The sequence below is a fragment of the Pollicipes pollicipes genome, unplaced genomic scaffold, assembly GCF_011947565.3.
Source record: "Pollicipes pollicipes isolate AB1234 unplaced genomic scaffold, Ppol_2.1 Scaffold_5061;HRSCAF=5977_pilon_pilon_pilon, whole genome shotgun sequence".
Classification (NCBI taxonomy): Eukaryota; Metazoa; Arthropoda; class Thecostraca; order Pollicipedomorpha; family Pollicipedidae; genus Pollicipes; species Pollicipes pollicipes.
The window spans coordinates 27,221-48,391 of NW_023596611.1; positions in this window are offsets into that span (position 1 = coordinate 27,221).

Here is a 21,171-nt window from a genome sequence, read left to right on the forward strand (position 1 = left end):
CGCCGGAACGAGCCGTCGAGACCCGCCGCTGGACATGCGACGGACGTGTCCCGGCACCCACGGCGGACGCGTCGTGGCACCCTCGGCGGACGCGTCGTGGCACCCCCCGCAGACGCGTCGCGGCACCCCCCGCGGCGGAGGCGTCGCGGCAACCCCGGCGGAGGCATCGCGGCGCCCCCGGTGGACGCGTCGCGGCACCCCCGCGGCGGAGGCGTCGCGGCACCCCCGCGGCGGAGGCGTCGCGGCACCCCCGCGGCGGAGGCGTCGCGGCACCCACGGTGGACGCGTCGTGGCATCCCCGGTGGACGCGTCGCGGCACCCAGGGCGGACGTGTCCCGGCACCCACAGGGGACGCGTCGCGGCACCCCGGTGGACGCGTCGCGGCACCCTCGGCGGACGCGTCGTGGCACCCCCCGCAGACGCGTCACGGCACCCCCGCGGCGGAGGCGTCGCGGCACCCCCGCGGTGGAGGCGTCGCGGCACCCCCGCGGCGGAGGCGTCGCGGCACCCACGGTGGACGCGTCGTGGCACCCCCGGTGGACGCGTCGCGGCACCCAGGGCGGACGTGTCCCGGCACCCACAGGGGACGCGTCACGGCACCCCGGTGGACGCGTCGCGGCACCCCCGGCGGAGGCGTCGCGGCGCCCCCGGTGGACGCGTCGCGGCACCCCCGGTGGACGCGTCGCGGCACCCCCCGCAGACGCGTCGCGGCACCCCCGCGGCGGAGGCATCCACACACCCTCAGCGAACGCGGTTGAGCCGGGCCGACGGGCAGACGCGACAGGACCCAAGACGCCATCGGGATACATCAGCACCGGAACCTGTCAGGGCTCGCCGGAAACCCGCGTGGGCGTGGGCGTGACATGTCACTGTCAGGGCTCTGTCAGGCCGGCCGGAACTCTGCGGTTTACCCCGAATAACGCGAAAGAGCACTGGGAACATGTCAACGCTTGCTGGCGCATATCACATGGCTTCGGCAGTCGCCAGTAAGCGCCGTCTTAACGAGCGTCACTGGCGGGTTGTCACAAAATTACTGGCGCGCTGAAAGTCGTGCAAGGTCACGCAACAACATGGAACACACATCAGAACTGCATGGAACACACAACATGGAACACACATCAGAATGTGTTGTTTACCAGCGTGCGCCGGCGCGTGGTGTGGCGCAAAAGAATGTGCTCCGATCTGCGTCCACCATTGATCAATTCGCATGAGCACGCGGTGTTGCTTGGAAGCCTCACCCGGCACGTGGTGTTAACTTCCGCCCCACTCCATTGCCTAAGGGTTGACGCTCAAACGAACTGCAGCATCTTGAAACCCAACTTCGCGCAGATTGTTTTTTTCCTTTTCTAAAAAAAATGATTTATTTCAGCGTGATTTTCAAATTCTCTTCGGTTTGCATATCTTAGAACTTTGCAACGCCTTCTGATAGTACGTAATTGTCGCTTTCAACGATATGGCTCGCCATAATTTCACATATTCAGCACACAGAAATGCCCTTTTAATTCCCTCCATCAAATTTACTGAAAGGTGAACACCTCCACAGCGTGGATAAAATCGATGGTAATGAGTTATTTCGTAATTGAAAGTGCTTGAACCGCATGCAATAGTTGTGTATATACATATACATATATATATATATATATATATATATATATATATATATATATATATATATATATATACTGCATCCAGCCGTTGGTTATTCACGCCGCGCTGTGCCTGCAAAGTTTGGGCTTTATTGGGAACCCCATGGGGGATGGCCCTGCAGTCCCGTGCGAGAATTGCAACATTGCATTAATGCAATAGCATCGCGATGCAGTGAACCGAAGTCCCCATTGTAGAAGTGTAAATATATCCGGTGCCTTACCTTTGTTCCGGTTAAAAGCTGCTTTCTGAAATGGTAGTTTTATCCCCGCTCTAGAGCTGGAGGGCTGGAACAGTCTTTTGATCGGCAGCACGGCAGTTCAGTTCGCGGAATATCGAGCACGTGACGACCAGGGAGGGGGGGGGGGGGCTTCGATGGTTCGTGTCTCAGAAGGAGCTCCGATCATTTGGCTCATCAGAGGCGGTCGGCTGGCAGCGGACAGCGTCAGCCTAGCGGGGGCGACACAGATGACTTGACATAGCACAATAAAGATGTTTCAAATTGGATGACGAAAATAGAGACACAACGCTGTGATAAACATTACCCGTTGAACTGGATTTTCTCTCCGGTGGTGGCGAAATCAGTTTTTCGCAACAAAAGATGCACCGGAAGTGCTTCGCTACCGAAGTATTACTGAAACTAAGTTGGTTTAATTCATCTAAAAACATTCAATATTATATGCGTGAAGGCCACCCAAGAACAGCAGAAATGATGTCGCATGCATTTTTTCTTTCACTCACGGTGTGGCCCAAAGAGCTGCCATATTGCAATATGGCAGCTCCTGATAGTGTTGTCAGTGTGCAACAGTACCCACGGCAGATTTAAAAGCTCGCACAAACATTACGGCTAGAAAAACGTGAATAGACGGTCAGTATTTCGAAGTGGCACTAAGCCCGGTGTGCAGTGATACCGCCGACCGGCTGGCAAGACCGCTATGGGCGTTCGACTCCAGCTGACCGCTTGTTTCGTTGCAGTTAATCTGTGAAATTTGAGCTACAACGCAGAGGGCCCTGGCAAGCCATGTTCCACCCATCTCCTTGGGAATGGTAGCATTGATGGCATTCTTTTGCGCCGAAAGAATTGGTTTCGAAAGGGGGTTTGGCCCACAATGTGCGGCGATTCTACGTTCCTAAGTACACTGCAGTGGTACTTGCCACTATCACTCTATTTTGCAGCGAAAACTGTCGGATTGCATGCAACTGAAAGAAATGAATGGTCAGCAAGAGCAAGGGCCATAAGAACAAGGAGACGCCACGACTGCTACAATGCAACGCACAGTCTTTTGTGGAATGTTACACCCAATGCCTTAGTCGTCACCAGATATTGCTGCTGGGGATCTCAAGCGCGCACAGAAGTATTTTCTGGAATAACTTTGAAACGAGAAGGGCTAGACGCCGAAATCTTCGGCACCTGAGTTCGAACCTTGTGCACCTCTCGTCCGAGTTTGAAGATTATACATTTTAAAAGTCACTGCAAGCGAATGACAAGAGACCGACCCTGTCTGGGTAAAGCCTAAGGCATACCGTGTTCTGGCGCACCTCGCCGCATGCTTATCATAGGATATTCGTTCTAATCCTCTTTTCTTGGATCAATTCATTGTATCATACCATACTACGTCATAACGAAATCTATTAAGCTTTGTTCAACTCTCGGGTAATGTTAGGTCAAGCGTTGTGAAATAAGTTTAATGGAAAGTAATTTTGTAACTAATATTTGAGCTTCCATGACGTGTATGACTAGGGGTTGAGGATCAAGATTTTCGTACACGTGGCCATCTGGGCTCACACATGAGAACCTTAACGAGGGCCCTGAAGGAATAACATAACGCTTTCAAAAGCAGCCTTTAAACCCCATCAAACCATGAAAAGCGAACTTATTTCGCCTGTGTGCATTACCTTTGGTCATAACGCTACGGACTTAGGACTGCCGTGCTTAAAGTAGTACCACAGTGTGATACAAATCATGCACCTCATTTAGTACACCGGTTGTCTTTCAAGATGCAGATTTCATTCAAAATAGAGATTTATATGTCACTACAATACAACCAACTATCCTATGCTTTGTATCTTAAAAAATCCCGTAATACATTTTCAAGTGAAATGCACGGCCAGCATTGGCGAAAGCTCATTTAAACGTTGCCTTCTTCATGCTTTTTTATTCTGACAAAGCGCTCGCTCATCTGATCATGGGTGACGGGTAGGAGTAGGCATAAGAACAATCCCTAATCCACAACATTATTGCCCAAGGATTTTTATTAACACATCTCTTGCTTCGGAAACCTCACGTTTGGCGCATGGGAGCTCCTATATATTCATTACACCTATATTTATATCTATATCTAGATATACCTAAATATTATACCTATACCTTTGTGATAGATGAATGCTAGCTGGTACTAAGGCTCAACTTGCTCTTTTCGACCTGCATCTTTTTCGAAACGATTTTTTATTTTAGGGTTGGGCGCCCCATGCGCATTTTCAAAGTTAATGTAAAATGGCAACTAGTGGCTCGCATCAAGAACAAAAGGCTTTCGCGATGCCCTCCAATGGTAGGACCGTTCAGATGGACTAATTACGCTGCTGCGAACAGCAGGACATCCCCGAATAACTCTTTGAAAAAAGTTCAGGGGCTCAGGCCTTCCCTGATTTTTGGTTTCATGGGAGCTTAGTTGCATCATTTTGTCCAAATTCTACAGTTTGGCAGTTCCAAGCCATTTTTGCTCATAGACTGGTACAGAGGAATTATGAAGATGGACATGAACATCGGCTTGGACGCTTAAGACAATGCCTTAAGCGCTCTCCGACCACTCTAATTTTATGTTTTTGACCACAGAGTCGAACAGGAGTGCCACTTGACCCAGGGAGCGGGCAGTGAAAAAAACTTCAAAAATGAAAAAGAATTGAAAGCAATTTAAAATTATTCGACATGGGTGTAAAATGAATTCTCGCAACGAAATTGGCTCAACGGTGCGCACGTAATTGTGGTGTGAGCACATTTGCCTTTTTATCCAATCTGACCCAATTTCACCTTCCCATTCTCTGTTTGACCTTGACCAACAGGAAATAAAATATCAAGCCACGTGACATGCGATTAGACGTGCCAAAGAGTCCTTCACATGCTATTGTCACACCATCAAAAATAATAATGAACACATGTTGTAGGTCTTACATATCGAGGCGTGCCCGGTGAACGCATATTAGAAGTGCGGATGTTCTACCGGTGGGCTTCCACCTTCTGCAGAAGTCACTGCAGCAGATCCTTGTCACCGTCTGCACTGCCTGCGAAGGTTTACGGGGCTGGCACACAACACTTGGAATCCCTTCCCTGCAATATCATTAGAGGCTTGTGGACGCCGATCAAAATAATCAAAACACAGTTGGCCGTTTTTGGCAACCCATTGACTGACTGGATTATTTGGCCACTGGCTGGCAGCAATCTGACGAAACTGAGATTCCAGCCGAAGAGATTCATTTACCAGCTCTGACAGCTCTTTGCCTCAGCTGACGAATGATGCAGCATCCTCTCAATCACTCGCCACTGACGTGGACAACGGCGTCGAAGGCATGGCTGCTTTCTCATCATCGCTGACGCCAACCGAAACCAGACGGAGGACATCGGTCACGAGCATCAAACACCTCACGTGGTGACACATGGCGCCACCGCAGCTCCTGCTTCGGGCTTGTTGGCCGTCCGAGCTCGGTAGTGCGCAGATTCTGATACGGCTTGTAGGGCCGTCAGCAGAAGGTGTACCCGCGTGGCTGTCTGCACCGGTGTCCGCTGACGTCCCTGTGCATGATCTGAAGCCGTAACAGGAGCTGCTGCACTACAGCACCGTTGGAAATCCAATGGTCGGAGCAGCGTTGGCTGTGACGCATTTCCATTTTGGCCCGAGAGGAGAGCTCTACTGGTTTCGGGTGAGGTCAGCTGTAATAAAAAAGCACCAGCGGCTTTGATGCCGTCGTTTTTGCCTCTGGCAAATAATTTTGAAGATGGTACACCACTTGTCGACTCGGAGCAAGAATTGTTGGTTCTGGTGGAGGAGTGATCTTGACTGATGTGATGAATTTTGACAGAGTGACATAACTGAACTCGCCTTAAAACGCAAACCAGGCCAACCTACCAGGCAAACCTAGGCAAACCTAAAACCAGGCAAACCTAGCCAAGAGCACAGATGCTTCTCTCAAAATGTATAAATATAGGACATTATGGTTTACAGTGGCTACTTCCCTTGAAATAAGTGTTCTACGTGTAATGTCAGTTTCGTTTCTTGTTGCCGCGTTTGCTGCAGGGAGCGGAATGCTTCATTCCCGTAACAGCTGTTTTCAAAAATGCATGTGAGCCCTCGCCCTACGAGGGGGCTTTAGAGATATCCCTGCGGGCTTTCCGGCGTAAATTTTGGTGATTCGTAAGTGATACAATTTGAAACATAATGGCGCGTATCGTAGGCTTTTAAAAGGCCTTTCTAACACTACTTTCCACATTGATGTTAGACATCGATATAGCGGGACCGGCGACCACACGCTACAAATGTCGATGTTTACTTACGCCTTTATGAAGGGAGCGGACCAGAGTATTGCTTTGGAAGGAAAACCCCAGCTTGAGAGGGGGAGGAGCAATGACCAGAACGCCGTTCTCATTTTCAAACACGCATGCTATTTTCCTTGCTGTTACCTCAAGAGATGCTCTAAAGCAAACTTTTCTTTACCTCGGCCGTTTAGATTTTCTCCAAAATTCTAAACTTTGCCATTTTGTGCCCAGGTTGTGCCATCTTGAGGGGAGGGGGAGGGGCCTTGGACCCAACCTCCTGAATCTACCCTTGTCGATCTGATCAAGTTTTCCAAGAGCCATTCGACGCAGTCTCCCGCATTGCTGAAGCGTACTTAGTGCTTTAGATCACAGGAGGGCCTATAACGTGTGACTTCGACCTATATGACCTGACTTTACCTGTCAAAGGGCACATTACCCATTGTTTAGTCCCACCTATCTGAGGCGTTTTCTCAAGAGCATTCCAAACTTTCTAGAGCGAGGGTTATATATTGCAACGTAAACCCTGCGTCGCTAGCACGCCACGGTCGTACCGTACACAAGCTATGGCGTGGCATCTCACACGGAGCTGAAACAGGGTATGCACGTTCATATCACATTCAATGCCCCGCTGTCAAGTAAGACTCACCTAAATCGACAGCCGCCGTCGCGTGAAATGGTTATCAGAAAGTTAGTGGAGGCACGCCAAGATTTCATCCAAAATAATGCACTTCGAATTTCTTGAGGCAAAACCGAGGCTTCGTTGGAATTTAACAATGAGCCATTTTTGAATGTTTATGGGGAACTGATTTTCCTTTTTAAACACCTCTTAACCAGATTACGCATGGTAAGCGTTGCAACTTATTTAAACAGAAACAAATTGGTAAAAAGGAGCTGATATGTCCTTAATTGCTTAGTCTTCGGCGGACGGGAGACAGCGGAATTACCAGAAAAACAAGGAGTACTTGCAAACCTGTTACTGGTTTTGACAATTGCCAACTTCGGTTGCATCAAGTGCTCTTGCGCTGAGCATGCACCACAGCAATCCAGTTTATAAGTTAACATCATTTTGCTACATGCTATCGCAATGACTCCTTGCTTCCGTCGATAAAATAATTATGGTTACAAACGCCCTTTGTCAGAAGCACAAACAACTGTGTAACAAGTACGCCTTAAAGGCACAACTTCGACATTCCTGAAAACCTACACTTTCCGACAAAGTACTGAAGCATGCCATCTGGAATCCAAGGTAAAGTTATGGCAAGTGCCCAGAATTCGCAGTGAGAAGTTTTACGCCAACAATAATGGAGTCTTGAAACTTCACGGTCTGTCTGTAACCTGTCTCCCTAGAAATAAGACAGAGCGGTCGTTGAGCTTCAGCCGAAAACGCCTTACCCAAATTTGGCCTCGCCGCTAGCAAATTTGAGGAGGGCTGCTGACCTGAGTGTGATCAGCGCTCTGTCACACGCTGAGCCGCTGATGGCTCCGGCTGGCTTGCCCCTCGCGCGGACGCGCAGTGTCTCTCTCAGACGCGTCTGCATCAAGGTTGGGTGATCGCCAGCAGTCCGCAAACAGCTCAAGAACCAGCTGACTGTTCGCTTGTGTTCGTTTGCTACATGGCCGCCGGACAGCCGACTTCTCTCGAACGTATTCTGCTTATGAACAGGTCACGAACCGCTCGCGAGCGCAAGCACGACATCTGATCAAACAAGAGGAGGTGATCTGATTCTGTTTTTTTATTTTGGACGTCCAAAAGTTTAAATGTTAATGCTACAAGCTTTCCGTTTGCTATAACTTCACACATTGTGGCGAATACATCATTCTGTTATCTAGCAGGAAGAGTTAACCCGATTTTAGAATAAATAGTTCTTTGGCTTTTCCGAAGTCAAGAAGTTTACATTTAAATATGAAAACTATGGGCTGGTATAGGCCAAAATTTGGCATAATATCCTGAACTCCAGCTAGGCAGCAAGGTAAGAAAACATCATTCCTAACTTTGGGAGCCATGGATCTCTGGAACATCAAGACGGATGAGATTGCTCGATAGCCAGCATCTACTGAAGGGTAGTGGACCCGGTGGATAGCCAGAAAAGGCATAATGGCGACTACCTGTCAGCTGCCGGTACGGGCGTCTGTTGAAACTGTTTTCGCGTCCGTTTGTTTTCGCTCCTGTCGTCTTGCATAGTGGTCGGCCAAATGTGGGACCGAGGCAAAACAGCGAGCAAATTTCACCGCAAAATTCCAACAAAATTAATCGCCTAAAATACCGCAAAGCGATTGTTCTGGCATCATGACACAATTTAATATTGATAAAAGACGCAATGCTTTTGTAGCATTGTGCAATTTACAACATATCACTGTCCACATAGCATTAGAGGGAATGTTACACATTTGAAGACACTGAAGCATCGGACATGATGAAACAAGCTCACTTATAATTATTGGTATACTTTAAAGGGGATGGTCGACATTTGAAGACATTAAAGCATCAGATATGATTAAACGAGCTCGCTTATGACTGTCGTTATGCTTTCAGATGGCGAATGACTGGTACGGGCAACACAGTTTGTCTATTTAGAAAATACTCTCCGCAATGCGTCATCATATGATTGTGTGTGGAAAGTTTGTATGACGTTAAGATACTACCAAACCAGCACGCGCAATTGCCGCTGTCACACTCGCTTGTAATGCAGTTCCCCTAGCGGAGGCCGTGACCGTGATCTAGATGTTTGCCTAACCAAACATCATCATGTGTTCGTGTTTTAGCCATTTCTGGCGGTGTTCTTGCATATTTATCCGTGAGTCTACGGTGCTTAGCGGAAAACGGGGCAAAATGAGTCACCCTGCTAAAACGGACACCCCGCGATTTCGGCTGTTGGAGGTGGCGCCATCGGAAATCAATGCTTTAAACTAAAGCTTCTCTTCTCTGACAGGGGACGGAAATGACGCGCACCGGGATTTTCTGTCGGAGGCCGTTGTTGGAGGGGGCGTGAGTTTTCGCTTTCCATTTTTTGTTATTATTTGTATTGTGACTTGAACGTTGTTTATTCTACGAGTATGATGAATCGTGAATTCAAAGTTACTGCGCTTTGATGGTGTATGCATGCCGATTCGTTGCGAGCAATTGTGAATTTTTCGGGCCGGTTTTCGTTGCGTGTCGAATTATGTCGTGTTGTTGGCGTCCATGGGGAAGAATGGTTGGGGCAAAATGAGCGCTCGGGGAAAATAGGGCACAAAAGGTCCCGTTTTGCCCCACCTGAAATATAACTACCGCAAGGAAAATTTGGCTTAAATAAGCCATGAACAAAATGTTTCAATGGTATTAGTAGGCACATGGCTAGAGCCTGAAACAAGTAAATCGATCCTGTCTCAGTTTTATGATTAAATGGTGGTCGAACTACGGCGCCAAACTGGGAGTGTGCGGGCTTGCGATTAGCCGTTTATAATTTATTGAAGGTGCGCATGTGATAGCTCTATATCAATGGTTCCTTCTATGCCTAATTTATTGTAATTATGTTGTTCAACAAGGCTTATTTGTGAACCTTAAAATTGTAAGTACCTACCTGTGATGACTTGAATCAGTATCACGCATTTGCCCATCTCTTTGATTGCCTCTATAACTTACTTGTTAGTCAGCAAACAAGCAACGACTTTCGGCCGACCCGTTTTGAAAAAAGTATCTTAAAAAATAACTTAGGCTATAAAAAGGTGAAAAGTTAATACGTTTTTGGTCGTTGTCGCATACAATTCACAGCACATTTCGTACTTGTCCATACATTTAAAGGGTGCTTTTCTCTGAACGCACAGGCACGCGTAAGTACTAACGCGTAGGTATTCTGTCTGACAGTACTGGCATAAAAATAAATTTAAGTTTTCTTTTCTCTGCTTATGGGCAGGACCCAGGCAAATTGTAATAAGTTTTAATGTTTATTTATCATGTTTATATATTTATCATGGGCCCAGAAACGCTGCCAACTCCAATAAAGTGGGAAAAGCCTTACATTCCCTTTAAACATATACGATTCAATGTTTTGTTTTTAAATAATTAAATGGTTAAACGGTTTCTTGTTCCTTAAACATTAGGACTGACTTATTGTATAATATTACATAGAAGGTGTTTTATCATATCGTCCTTAATATTACACGTAACTAATTTAACACCAGAAATGAGATGCACTATTACCAACTAGTTATAGGCATGCAGTTAGGTATTTCACTTTGATAATTGTGCCTAATTTTTCATGACAGGTAAACGTCTTCCTAGTTAATAAAAAGGAATATAGGTACACTGACGGGTCCAGGGGGGAAGGGGGGGGGGGCTTAAGGGGCAAATGACACTCCCAAATCCGTTCAACGTTCACGCTGACGTTCTTTTTTTACAGAGGAACTACTTCGCCAGACGGAGAATGGTTCGAAATTACAAGAGAAAAACCGATCGGAAATCCTGGAAGCAGGATGCGATGGCAAGGGCCATCAAAGCATCCAAGGTGGGAAAAATGTCTACCAAAGAAGCGGCACGCCAGTTTCTGGTCCCGAAGTCGACTCTCGACAGACGGCTGAAAAAGGCACGGGCAATGTCAATAGCAGAGGCCTCAGAGAAGGTCCTGGGTCGACACAAACCTGTTTTCTCGGAAGCTCAGGAGCGAGATTTGGTACAGCACATAATGGGGTTCCAAAACCGGGTGTCCGGAATAACGCTGACTGACCTCAAGAAGCTCGCATATGAGTTCGCAGACAGAAACAAAATCACTCACCCATTCAACATGGTGACGAAAATGGCAGGGGAGGCGTGGATACGGTGCTTCCGCGAGAGGAACCCCACGGTCTCGCTAAGGACACCAAAGGCCACAAGCGTTGCTCGCGTCGCGGCGTTCAACTCAATCAATGTCAACGCGTTCTTTGACAACCTTGAGTCGCAGATGGATTCTGCCCAGGTCGGTCCCACACGCATCCACAGCATGGATGAAACGGGATTCAACACGGTCGAAACAAAAAAAAAGAGAAGGTGCTGGCGAGGAAAGGGTGCAAGCAGGTCGGCCAACTGACATCTGCAGAACGAGGCATGCTGGTTACCGGGGTGATGTGTATCAACGCTGAGGGAAACTACATATCTCCAGGTGTGATATTCCCAAGAAAGAGGGCCAACCAGCAGTTGGAGAACGGTCTTCCCCCAGGTAGCCTGGGGCTGTACCATGGGTCTGGTTGGATGCAGAAGGAGCTGTTCGTGAAATGGTTTGACCATTTCATACAGCACGCGAAGCCCTCGAGACAGGATCCAGTCATTCTCATACTGGGTGGACATGCCAGCCACACCAAGAGCCTCGCGGCCATCCTGCTGTGCAGGGAGGCAGGTGTGGTGATGCTCACCATTCCTCCGCACACCTCACACCGCCTTCAACCACTGGACCGGGACGTTCATGCTTCCCGTCAGCACCTTCCTCTTCCAAGGTCAGAAAACATGGCTCCGAAACAACCCTGGTAAAGTCATCACACTGTAAGAGACGAGGGAGCTGATCGGGCCAGCCTACGTGCAGGCGGCAACAGTGAAGATGGCGTTGAAGGGCTTTGAAATCACAGGGATCTTTCCCACAAATCGCCACGTGTTTGGCGAAGAAGACTTCACAGCGGCAGAAACAACGAACATCCCGCTGACCGGCACCGCAGACGCACCAGTGGGTCTCAACTCAGCAGCAGCTCCTCTACCCATGCTCATGGGCCCTCTGACGTTGATGTCTCGGTGAGCACGAACGTCCAGGAGTCCTCGGAAACTGTCGCCGGAGACTCAACGCAGGCTGGAATATCGGGGCAGGGAAGCTCGACTTACGCCGAAGCTCCGGCGAAGTTGCTCATCCGCTGGGGCTCTGCCAGATGACTTCTCAAGCTCTAGCGATGACGAAGATCACGTTCTAGAAGTGCCATGCTTAGCTGGACCGAGCCATGCCTCCCAAGGTTAAAATGACACACCCGCAAGCTCCTATGTGTCTCCCCGCGAAATCCTCCCCGTGCCAAAAGTGCACTCAAGGGAGGAGAGAGGCAAAGGACGAAAGAAAGGTAAAACATGTGTCTTGACTGGCACACCATACAAGGAGGAACTCGAGAAGAGACTCGAAGGAAAAGAAGGTAGACGGGGAGGAGAGAAATATGACGACAGAAGTCATTCTAAAGGAAGAAAAGGAAGAGTATAGAAACTCAGAAACCGCAGCGCAAACAAAAGAAGCATACGCCGCGAAAGCTTACCTTTGAGGAGTCCTCCGACGAAAAAGATGTAGCTTATCTATACTACGGATCCTTCTCCATGTCCAAATCGAGCGAGTCTTGGTCGCGATGTGTTCTCTGCGATAAATGGGCGCACGATGCCTGTGCAGGGATTGATGAAGAGGACGAGTGTGTGTTCGTGTGCGAACTGTGTCGGAATGACTACGCAGGCTGATGTCTTGTCTAGTTTCGCCATTGGCCGTACCTGCTGACGGGTCCATTAGGTTGTGCTCTTTTCGTGTTTTGCGTTCACAGTGACTAAGAAGTGAATTGATGAGAGGAACGAGTGAGTGTTCCTGAGCGAACTTTTCTCAATGAATTGTGTGTTTCAGACTCGATCGTTGTCGTCTCATTGTGTAACCACCAGGCTGTGGTCCTCTAGTTCTGTGTCTAAGCCATGCAGCAATGGCGGTCGCTTCATACCAAGCTGTAATGCATATTTGCTGGCCATTATAACTTTTATTTGTGGGATCATACTGAGGAAACGAGTATGGAGTGGGGTGGTTCGAGCAAAATATGAGAGCCCAAACTTTAGAAATATAGGTATTGGATGTCCAGATAAATACCTACCCACCGAGCAATGCATGTATTAATACGTTTTCATTAAAAAATGATAACTTTGAAAATATTCATTTCGGTAATTCAATCTCATCACTTGTCCGTTTTGCCCCGAATACTGCTTCGTTTTGCTCCAAGCCAGGGGCAAAATGGGGAAAAAACATTGCCTGATATTTAGGAGGATCACACTTTAACATGAAAAGATATCAAGCCAGCGCTTTTATAAGAGAAAGACAATTGATCAGCCTTCAATATCCAGCTGCTAAAGACTTTCTGGACAGACTTACGAACTTCCATATTAAAAAAATTCGTTAGGGTGTTTGTTTTGCCCCGCTTTCCCCTACTTATGTTCACATATTCAGTTATCGCCCCATCCTTCAGGTTTGTATGACAACTCTTATTTCCGTAGTAGCTAGTGCCCGTGTCCAATTCCTTGCATCATATGTCACAAAACGTGACTCGTAATCGGACAGGAGGCATAGTAGATCTATTCGGCGTTGACCTCGCATTGGCTAGAGCACTATTCTACGCTAAAGGTTTACTCTATTTGTGGCTGCCAGCCAAGGAGCTCCTGTTTTATCATTGTCGTTTTCGTCGTTTTTGGGTTCGCATGCGTTCCAAACACATCAATTTAGTTGGTTTTTGTTGGTCTCTTCCCGCTTTCCCTCTATGGAAGAGCGTGGAAAGCGCAAGGACGACCCTGACACAGATTGGAATTAGACCTCCATTCGACAGAAATGCCGCCAGCCACACTTTGGCTGCCACTGCACCTGCTTACTATCCCTCTCTAGGCCCATTCTGTAGCCTCCATCACGCCATAGCATGACATGTTCGGCGATGAGGCGCATTCGGCATTAGGACAGCTTGCCATGCCTCTCTTAGTTATTCACTATAACATCTTGTCCATCTCCCACCAACATCCATGGTTCTTACTCTTGCATCCAGCCAGGCCAGGTAAGGAAAGCAATATTAACAAAGAACAGGACCATAATAGGTGAATACTTACTTACTGGTAAAGCAAAATTATGAAACATTTTCAACATGCTGAATATTCTTGATCAGTTTACCACATTAACATTTATTAATGTGACAAAAAGTAAGTCATAAAGCAGTCGAAAAGAAATAGGTCACCATTGCTCTATCCTGAAACCAAAAACACTGTAGGTGCTGTCCGCCTCGGCTGTATCTCACTCGAGCCCACATTTTTTATCAGGCAATTTGAAATCCATCTGCCAGGATCAATCGTAAACTTGGATATAACTTAAGGAAGTTATAATAGAGGGATCCGAATATGTTGCAAGCGAGAGGAAAATGGTGAGAAGGCAAGAAGCGGCAAAAGTGCCAAAACTTACTTTATTTTTGGTTTAAGTTACCTTGCCTTCATATCTGTTTCACGCTTTCATATCCAATTGCCACACATTTGCTCCCTATCTAGATTCAAGTTCCATGTTCACACGCCGAAGTGTTTTCTTTTGTGCGTTGTGCACCTAAATTGTGGTAATTTTATAATGCAAGACAGGAAATGGTGACCAGTTTGTCGACATCCAACCCACTAAGTACAACGCTGGATCCCAGACAATAAACAACTTCCCAGTTATCTGTACCACCCGCGTTTGCTTGATATTCCCTGCAACTTGATCAGACTTACCGACCTACTCCAAGTAATGTAGTGGTGCATGGACAATATGTTATTCTCTTTTTCGTCAAGTACCTATCCACGATGCTCATTCAATTTTTCCGGCGTGAAATGGTTCCAAAGGGTCAAAAATATCAAACCAATACAATGTCATTTAATGAATTCGTTCTTGAAACGTGCCCAGCCTGCACAACCATGATTGAGAGCCAACTGACATTTACTATATTTGGAAATCTTGCTCACGGTCGCCAGATCTGAACGGCTGGACGATATTTGCTCTGGCTTTGAACGCCGTATGGCTGAATGTGCGGGTGGCAGTACTTTGAAGACTTTGCTACGGCTTCAGGCACGGCTCAATCACCTTACAATAGTTTGCGCGAAGTAGTGCGCACATCATCGCAGGCGCATATTTTAAAAACTTAGATGGTTTTGGCAGCGAACTGCAGAGGCCCAGCTTAAACCATTTAAAGCAGAAGGGCAGAGCTGCGAACTGCACGGGGCGCTCTTCAAGATGGCTTTTGCAGTTCAAGGCCCCATGCAAATGTGGAACACTCTGCTAGGAAGCGACCGCGACTGACCCACCAGGTAAACCCAAGGGGTGCAGCCAGACGACAGGCGCTACACAAGGAGCCTGACACGCGGCGATGAAGCCGACCGAACTGAGCCGCGGGGCACCGGGGTCCCTGCGCCTGCCGCGACGATTGTTAACTAGTTAAAAAATTGGATTCATAACTAATACTTTTTACTGAGTGCAACCATGAGAAATTTATTCACCAAAATATTTCACACTTTAGTTAACATGTAAAATCAAAATTTAGCTAAAAGAGCAACACGGATCTAAGCGATCCATAATGTATAACAAAGATTATTTTCCAATTTTAAACATAAATCAAAACTGAATGACAAAAAACATTATTATATTATGTACAATAATTATATGCTAAAGAAAAGTAAAGTGCGAAAAAGGCTATCGCGATAAATCTGCGTCAGGATGAGTTGGATAGATGCTTTTTGCTGCACCGAGTTGCGTGCTTTCATGATGCTTTCCATGATGTTAGGAAAAGTGGGAAGCGTGTTACCAGAAGTGTTGCCGTGTAGCAGTAGTGTTGCCGTGTAGCAGTAGTGTTGCCATGTAGAAGTAGTGTTGTCGTGTGGCAGTAGTGTTGCATGTAGCAATAGTGTTGTCGTGTAGCAGGAGTGTGCCGTGTAGCAGTAGTGTTTCCGTGTAACAGTAGTGCTGCCGTGTAGCCGCACCGCTTGATGACATGAGAACAAAGCTTGCCTTGATATAACGTATTGTCGCAAGGAATGGACGAATGTTACGTCATTTACGTTGACCGTCGAATGGACCCTACACATGCCAATTCCCCGAATGTGCTGCAAGTACTGACAGAGGAGAGGACGACCAGTTTTTACTTGTTAGCTGGTCTATTTCAACATTTCAGTTAAACTGCTGACTCGTCCCGAGGTTAGAAAGGCTTCCTCCAATTTTCGCCATATATGCATATATATACATTGCATAAAGAGCATACATAATTCCTCGGTTTCTGCATAAGCATCACCTAGGAGGGGTATCTGAGCTGTTGGGGATATCAGCAGCCCCAGCCTCAATAACAGTCTATCTATGTTATAGCGGAAATCATTCACATGCAGCAGTTTGAACGATAGACAACATGCATGTTGTGTACTGTTGCAACATTTTTAGGCATTTGGTGCAATTTCGGACTATATTGATTTGTCTTCAACCTGCATTTTTTATGTGTGTAAGAATATGCATGAGTGTATTGTTGGCATATTCCTAACATAGATAGAACGTTACGTCGAATTGAATATTGGCAACAAAAAGAGCTTGTTTTCGAACGTAGGCAAAGTCACGCCCGATAATGGTCTCATGGGGGCTTCTGATAAGGATCAGCCACTATGGCCCGATGGCTCATGTGCTTTCGGCAATGCGTTTCTTTGCTTTGTTCGTAAGTCCCTTCCGGGCTCCCTGACTAGATCCTTGCCATTTTTAGAGCAGTGGGCATGTAAAATGCAGGCCGATGGGGCTGGTCTCGATACAGATCGAGAAGTGGTCTTTTCCAGTCCGTAGAATATAAAATGGGCTGAAAAAGAACAGGAAATCGATGCAGCTTGGCGTTAGTCTCACGTCCTGTATGATTTACTCACGTCACGTCCTGTATGGTCCACTGATGACACGACATATATGCAGATACACTTCTCTTGGCTACAGCATATTAGGAGCCAATGTGGTCGGGAGAACGCCGATCCACTCATACTCATATACCCATCCACAGCCAATGTGGTCGGGAGAACGCCGATCCACTCATACTCATGTACCCATCCACAGCCAATGTGGTCGGGAGAACGCCGATCCACTCATACGCATGTACCCATCCACAGCCAATGTGTTCGGGAGAACGCCAATCCACTCATCCTCATGTACCTATCCACAGCCAATGTGGTCGGGAGAACGCCGATCCACTCATCCTCATCTACCCATCCACAGCCAATGTGGTCAGGAGAACACTGATCTACTCATCCTCATCTACCCATCCACAGCCAATGTGGTCGGGAGAACACTGATCTACTCATACTCATGTACCTATCCACAGCCAATATGGTCAGGAGAACACCGATCCACTCATCCTCATCTACCCATCCACAGCCAATGTGGTCGGGAGAGCACCGATCTACTCATCCTCATCTACCCATCCACAGCCAATGTGGTCGGGAGAACACCGATCTACTCATCCTCATCTACCCATCCACAGCCAATGTGGTCGGGAGAACACCGATCTACTCATACTCATGTACCTATCCACAGCCAATGTGGTCAGGAGAACACCGATCCACTCATTCTCATCTGCCCATCCACAGCCAATGTGGTCGGGAAAACACCGATCTACTCATCCTCATCTACCCATCCACAGCCAATGTGGTCGGGAGAACACCGATCTATTCATACTCATGTACCTATCCACAGCCAATGTGGTCAGGAGAACACCGATCCACTCATTCTCATCTGCCCATCCACAGCCAATGTGGTCGGGAGAACACCGATCTACTCATCCTCATCTACCCATCCACAGCCAATGTGGTCGGGAGAACACCGATCCACTCATTCTCATCTGCCCATCCACAGCCAATGTGGTCGGGAGAACACCGATCTACTCATCCTCATCTACCCATCCACAGCCAATGTGGTCGGGAGAACACCGATCTATTCATCCTCATCTACCCATCCACAGCCAATGTGGTCGGGAGAACACCGATCTACTCATCCTCATCTACCCATCCACAGCCAATGTGGTCGGGAGAACACCGATCTATTCATCCTCATCTACCCATCCACAGCCAATGTGGTCGGGAGAACACCGATCTACTCATCCTCATCTGCCCATCCACAGCCAATGTGGTCAGGAGAACACCGATCTACTCATACTGATGTACCTATCCACAGCCAATGTGGTCGGGAGGACACCGATCTACTCATCCTCATCTACCCATCCACAGCCAATGTGGTCGGGAGAACACCGATCTATTCATCCTCATCTACCCATCCACAGCCAATGTGGTCGGGAGAACACCGATCTACTCATACTCATGTAGCTATCCACAGCGCGGGGTACATTTACATGAGCGAGTAATGTGCGGACAAAATGTGATTTAGAACAGACAAACAACCTGGCGTAAAACCAGACGGCAACATGATTTGTCCAGGCCCGAGCGTCATGTCCAGCGTCATGTGACCATGCTGCTGAATTTTGATAGCACTAGCCAGAATACGCCGCCGTATGTCGCATAAAACCGGGCAGCTGTTGGTGGAGGCGTTGGCGTTCCCCCACATCACGTGTCAGATATTTCCTTGGGTAGGCTGCACGACTACACAGCTGAGGCAGCTGCGCAAATGCATGAACTTCAGTGCCTACATTGTCACGAACATCCGCGATGTAGTGGCCGAGAGGCTGGCCGAACACAAGTGGCTGCGGATCGAAGAGTTGCTCTAAGAGCGTGACCTACAAACCATGCATTGGTTCGATATCCCGCGCATGCGTACAGAGTTTGGTGGGCGCTTATTTTTGAGACGCGCAACACGAGCGGAGAACGGGCTGCTCACACATGCGAAGTGTTCACCGGACTTAGTCGTATTTAAGACAGACTGGCCGCAAACCCATAATATCCGTGTCATGGCGACACTGTCTTCTGACTGGTTTTTGTTTTTAGGTGAAGTGACATCTGTAAGTGTTGCATACCTGAACATCCGGTCACTGACGTGGAGCACTGAAAAACCATGCTCTGGGCGTTTCTGAAAATATAACTGATTGATAGTTCTTCCTGGACCAGCCCTAGGCAATGATTATGCGTTGAGTGCTCAGGCTAGTATAATGAAAATGTGATGTGGACAAAGCTGCAGTGCATGATAAATTCATTGTTGACCAACAAAACGCCTGAGATCTCTCGCTCCCCGAGTAAGGGCTGATCGCAATGATGCCACCCGCTTTTCCTGCTCCCACGCTTTATTGCACGGCGAATGCCATGCTTGCTGTTGTTTCAAGCGCGCTTCGTTTTAACGAGTACTCCAAATAGCTACTGCACCGCGGATGACTTCTTTTTCCGCGGGGATAATTAAGTAAATAAATCTTTCCCGTGGCGTAAAATGCAAATGAGCCGTCAGTCAGTCTCTTCCGGTCGGGCCGGGCCACTGATGGTGGCTGTCAGCCGTTCCTGGCCCTGGAGCAGCCTTTGAAATTTGTCCGAATATGTAAGATGTTAAGTGCATTTTTGAGGAGCATTATGCATAGATAAGACATGTAGCCTTATTCGCCGAAGAGCAAACAGGAAATGGAGAGATTGGTGTGGTGCTTCGGCTACAGGCCCTTATCGGAACGAATATCAGTGGTAAATTTACAGGAATATCTATATGCATGTAAAGGAAATGTATACTTGGTATGTTATGCATACAAAAGTTGTAAGCAATGATGTCGCATACTACGTTGCCACTTAGGGCCATACCAACCACTAGGCTAAAAAGATTGTATTGATTGTAGTTGTACGAAATACCGTACTATACAACAGAGTGCACTATATTATCCCAGACATGTCCGGTACGTATTACATATTGAAAGTTTTAACTTGTTGACTACTGATATTCGTTGCGATGAAGGCATGAGGCCGAAATGTCACGTATGTTTCTTCACTGCCCCGTTTACTGTATGAGGAATAAGGCTTTAATACTGTCTCATCTGTTGCGAATCTGGATCACTGTTAAAGGCCTACGGTCCCGTGAGCCAACAAGGCTCGTGGTATTCTGTTAAGGATAACGGCGAAGGAAGAAAAGACCTGTTTGTCGTTCATAGAAGGATCACAGGAATTGATTTTTTGAACACAAAGATCCGATCATACCGGGCGCTCTCTCCGTTCAGAGCCTCTGATACTCTCGAGATTCCGAAGTAATTACAGAACTTTTTTCGATGGCGGGTGCCGGGTTCTTGAAGTGGCTCCCTTATCATTGCGGACATCTTCCAAGCCGTTTAATAGACGTGATAATACATAGGATTATCCAGTAAAGCTCCAACCGGAAGGTCCTCAGCACGCCTTCTAAGCAGACCCGATAGGTGGAAGTCGAATCGTTTTGCGAAGTGTTAGATAAAATGTAAACAAACTCTGCTTCTCTGCATTGTACTGTGCGACACTAGGCGCACAAGCTGTTTGCCTAATGGTTCTTAGGGCGCCAAATTGTAACATAATGTACACCGCCAATGCTCACAACTTCTGCATTTATCTTGGGTCGAGGTCAGAACATGATTGATTAAGCTATCGTCAGATTATCCCGCTAGGTTGTGAGCTGATAAACCAAAATGGGCGGCATTTTCAATGGTAACGCGAGTGTCATTCATCGGTTGCAGAACTCGTCTGCAGAAAATCGGAAAATTGGCGCAGGTATCAGGATATACTTCTGTTAGTGTGCCATTAACATCTTTGAGAATCCACAAAAGAGTGTATTTCAGCTATCTCAGGACAAGATCAAGACAGGTAGGAAGGAACCTCGAAATACCTCATTATTTTTGTTTTGCTCGGAGTATCACCATGATTGAGCAACTCCACGTTTGCTCTGACGGTCATGCTTCTTTGCTGTGGAAGAGCGTTTGACCTCGTTTGACTCAGCGTCACAGGTCAATAACACGTGATAAGCTCGAACAGCTCGCGCAGCTGCTGTGCGGCGCTCTTCGAACGCTTCAGCCGCAACTTGACTACCTGAATGACGTGCATCCAAACTCCTATGACGTCGGACGGAGGTTATTGCATCCATGAGGCTCGCTGATATGCAGGCGTTCATTCATGACAGCATTACAGTGCTAAACGTCGGCAAACTTTGCAGACTGTTTGATGACGCAAGACGGTAACGCGAAAGGTGCAGTTACCACCACTCTGAGCTGGCGTGGGAGCCCAAAGGCAGCAAGAGGACTCACGAACTGGGAAACTCAAGTCAACTCATGCGAAATGGGTAAAAGGACGGGCTCAGTGCATTTTTTCGGGGAATATGATTCTG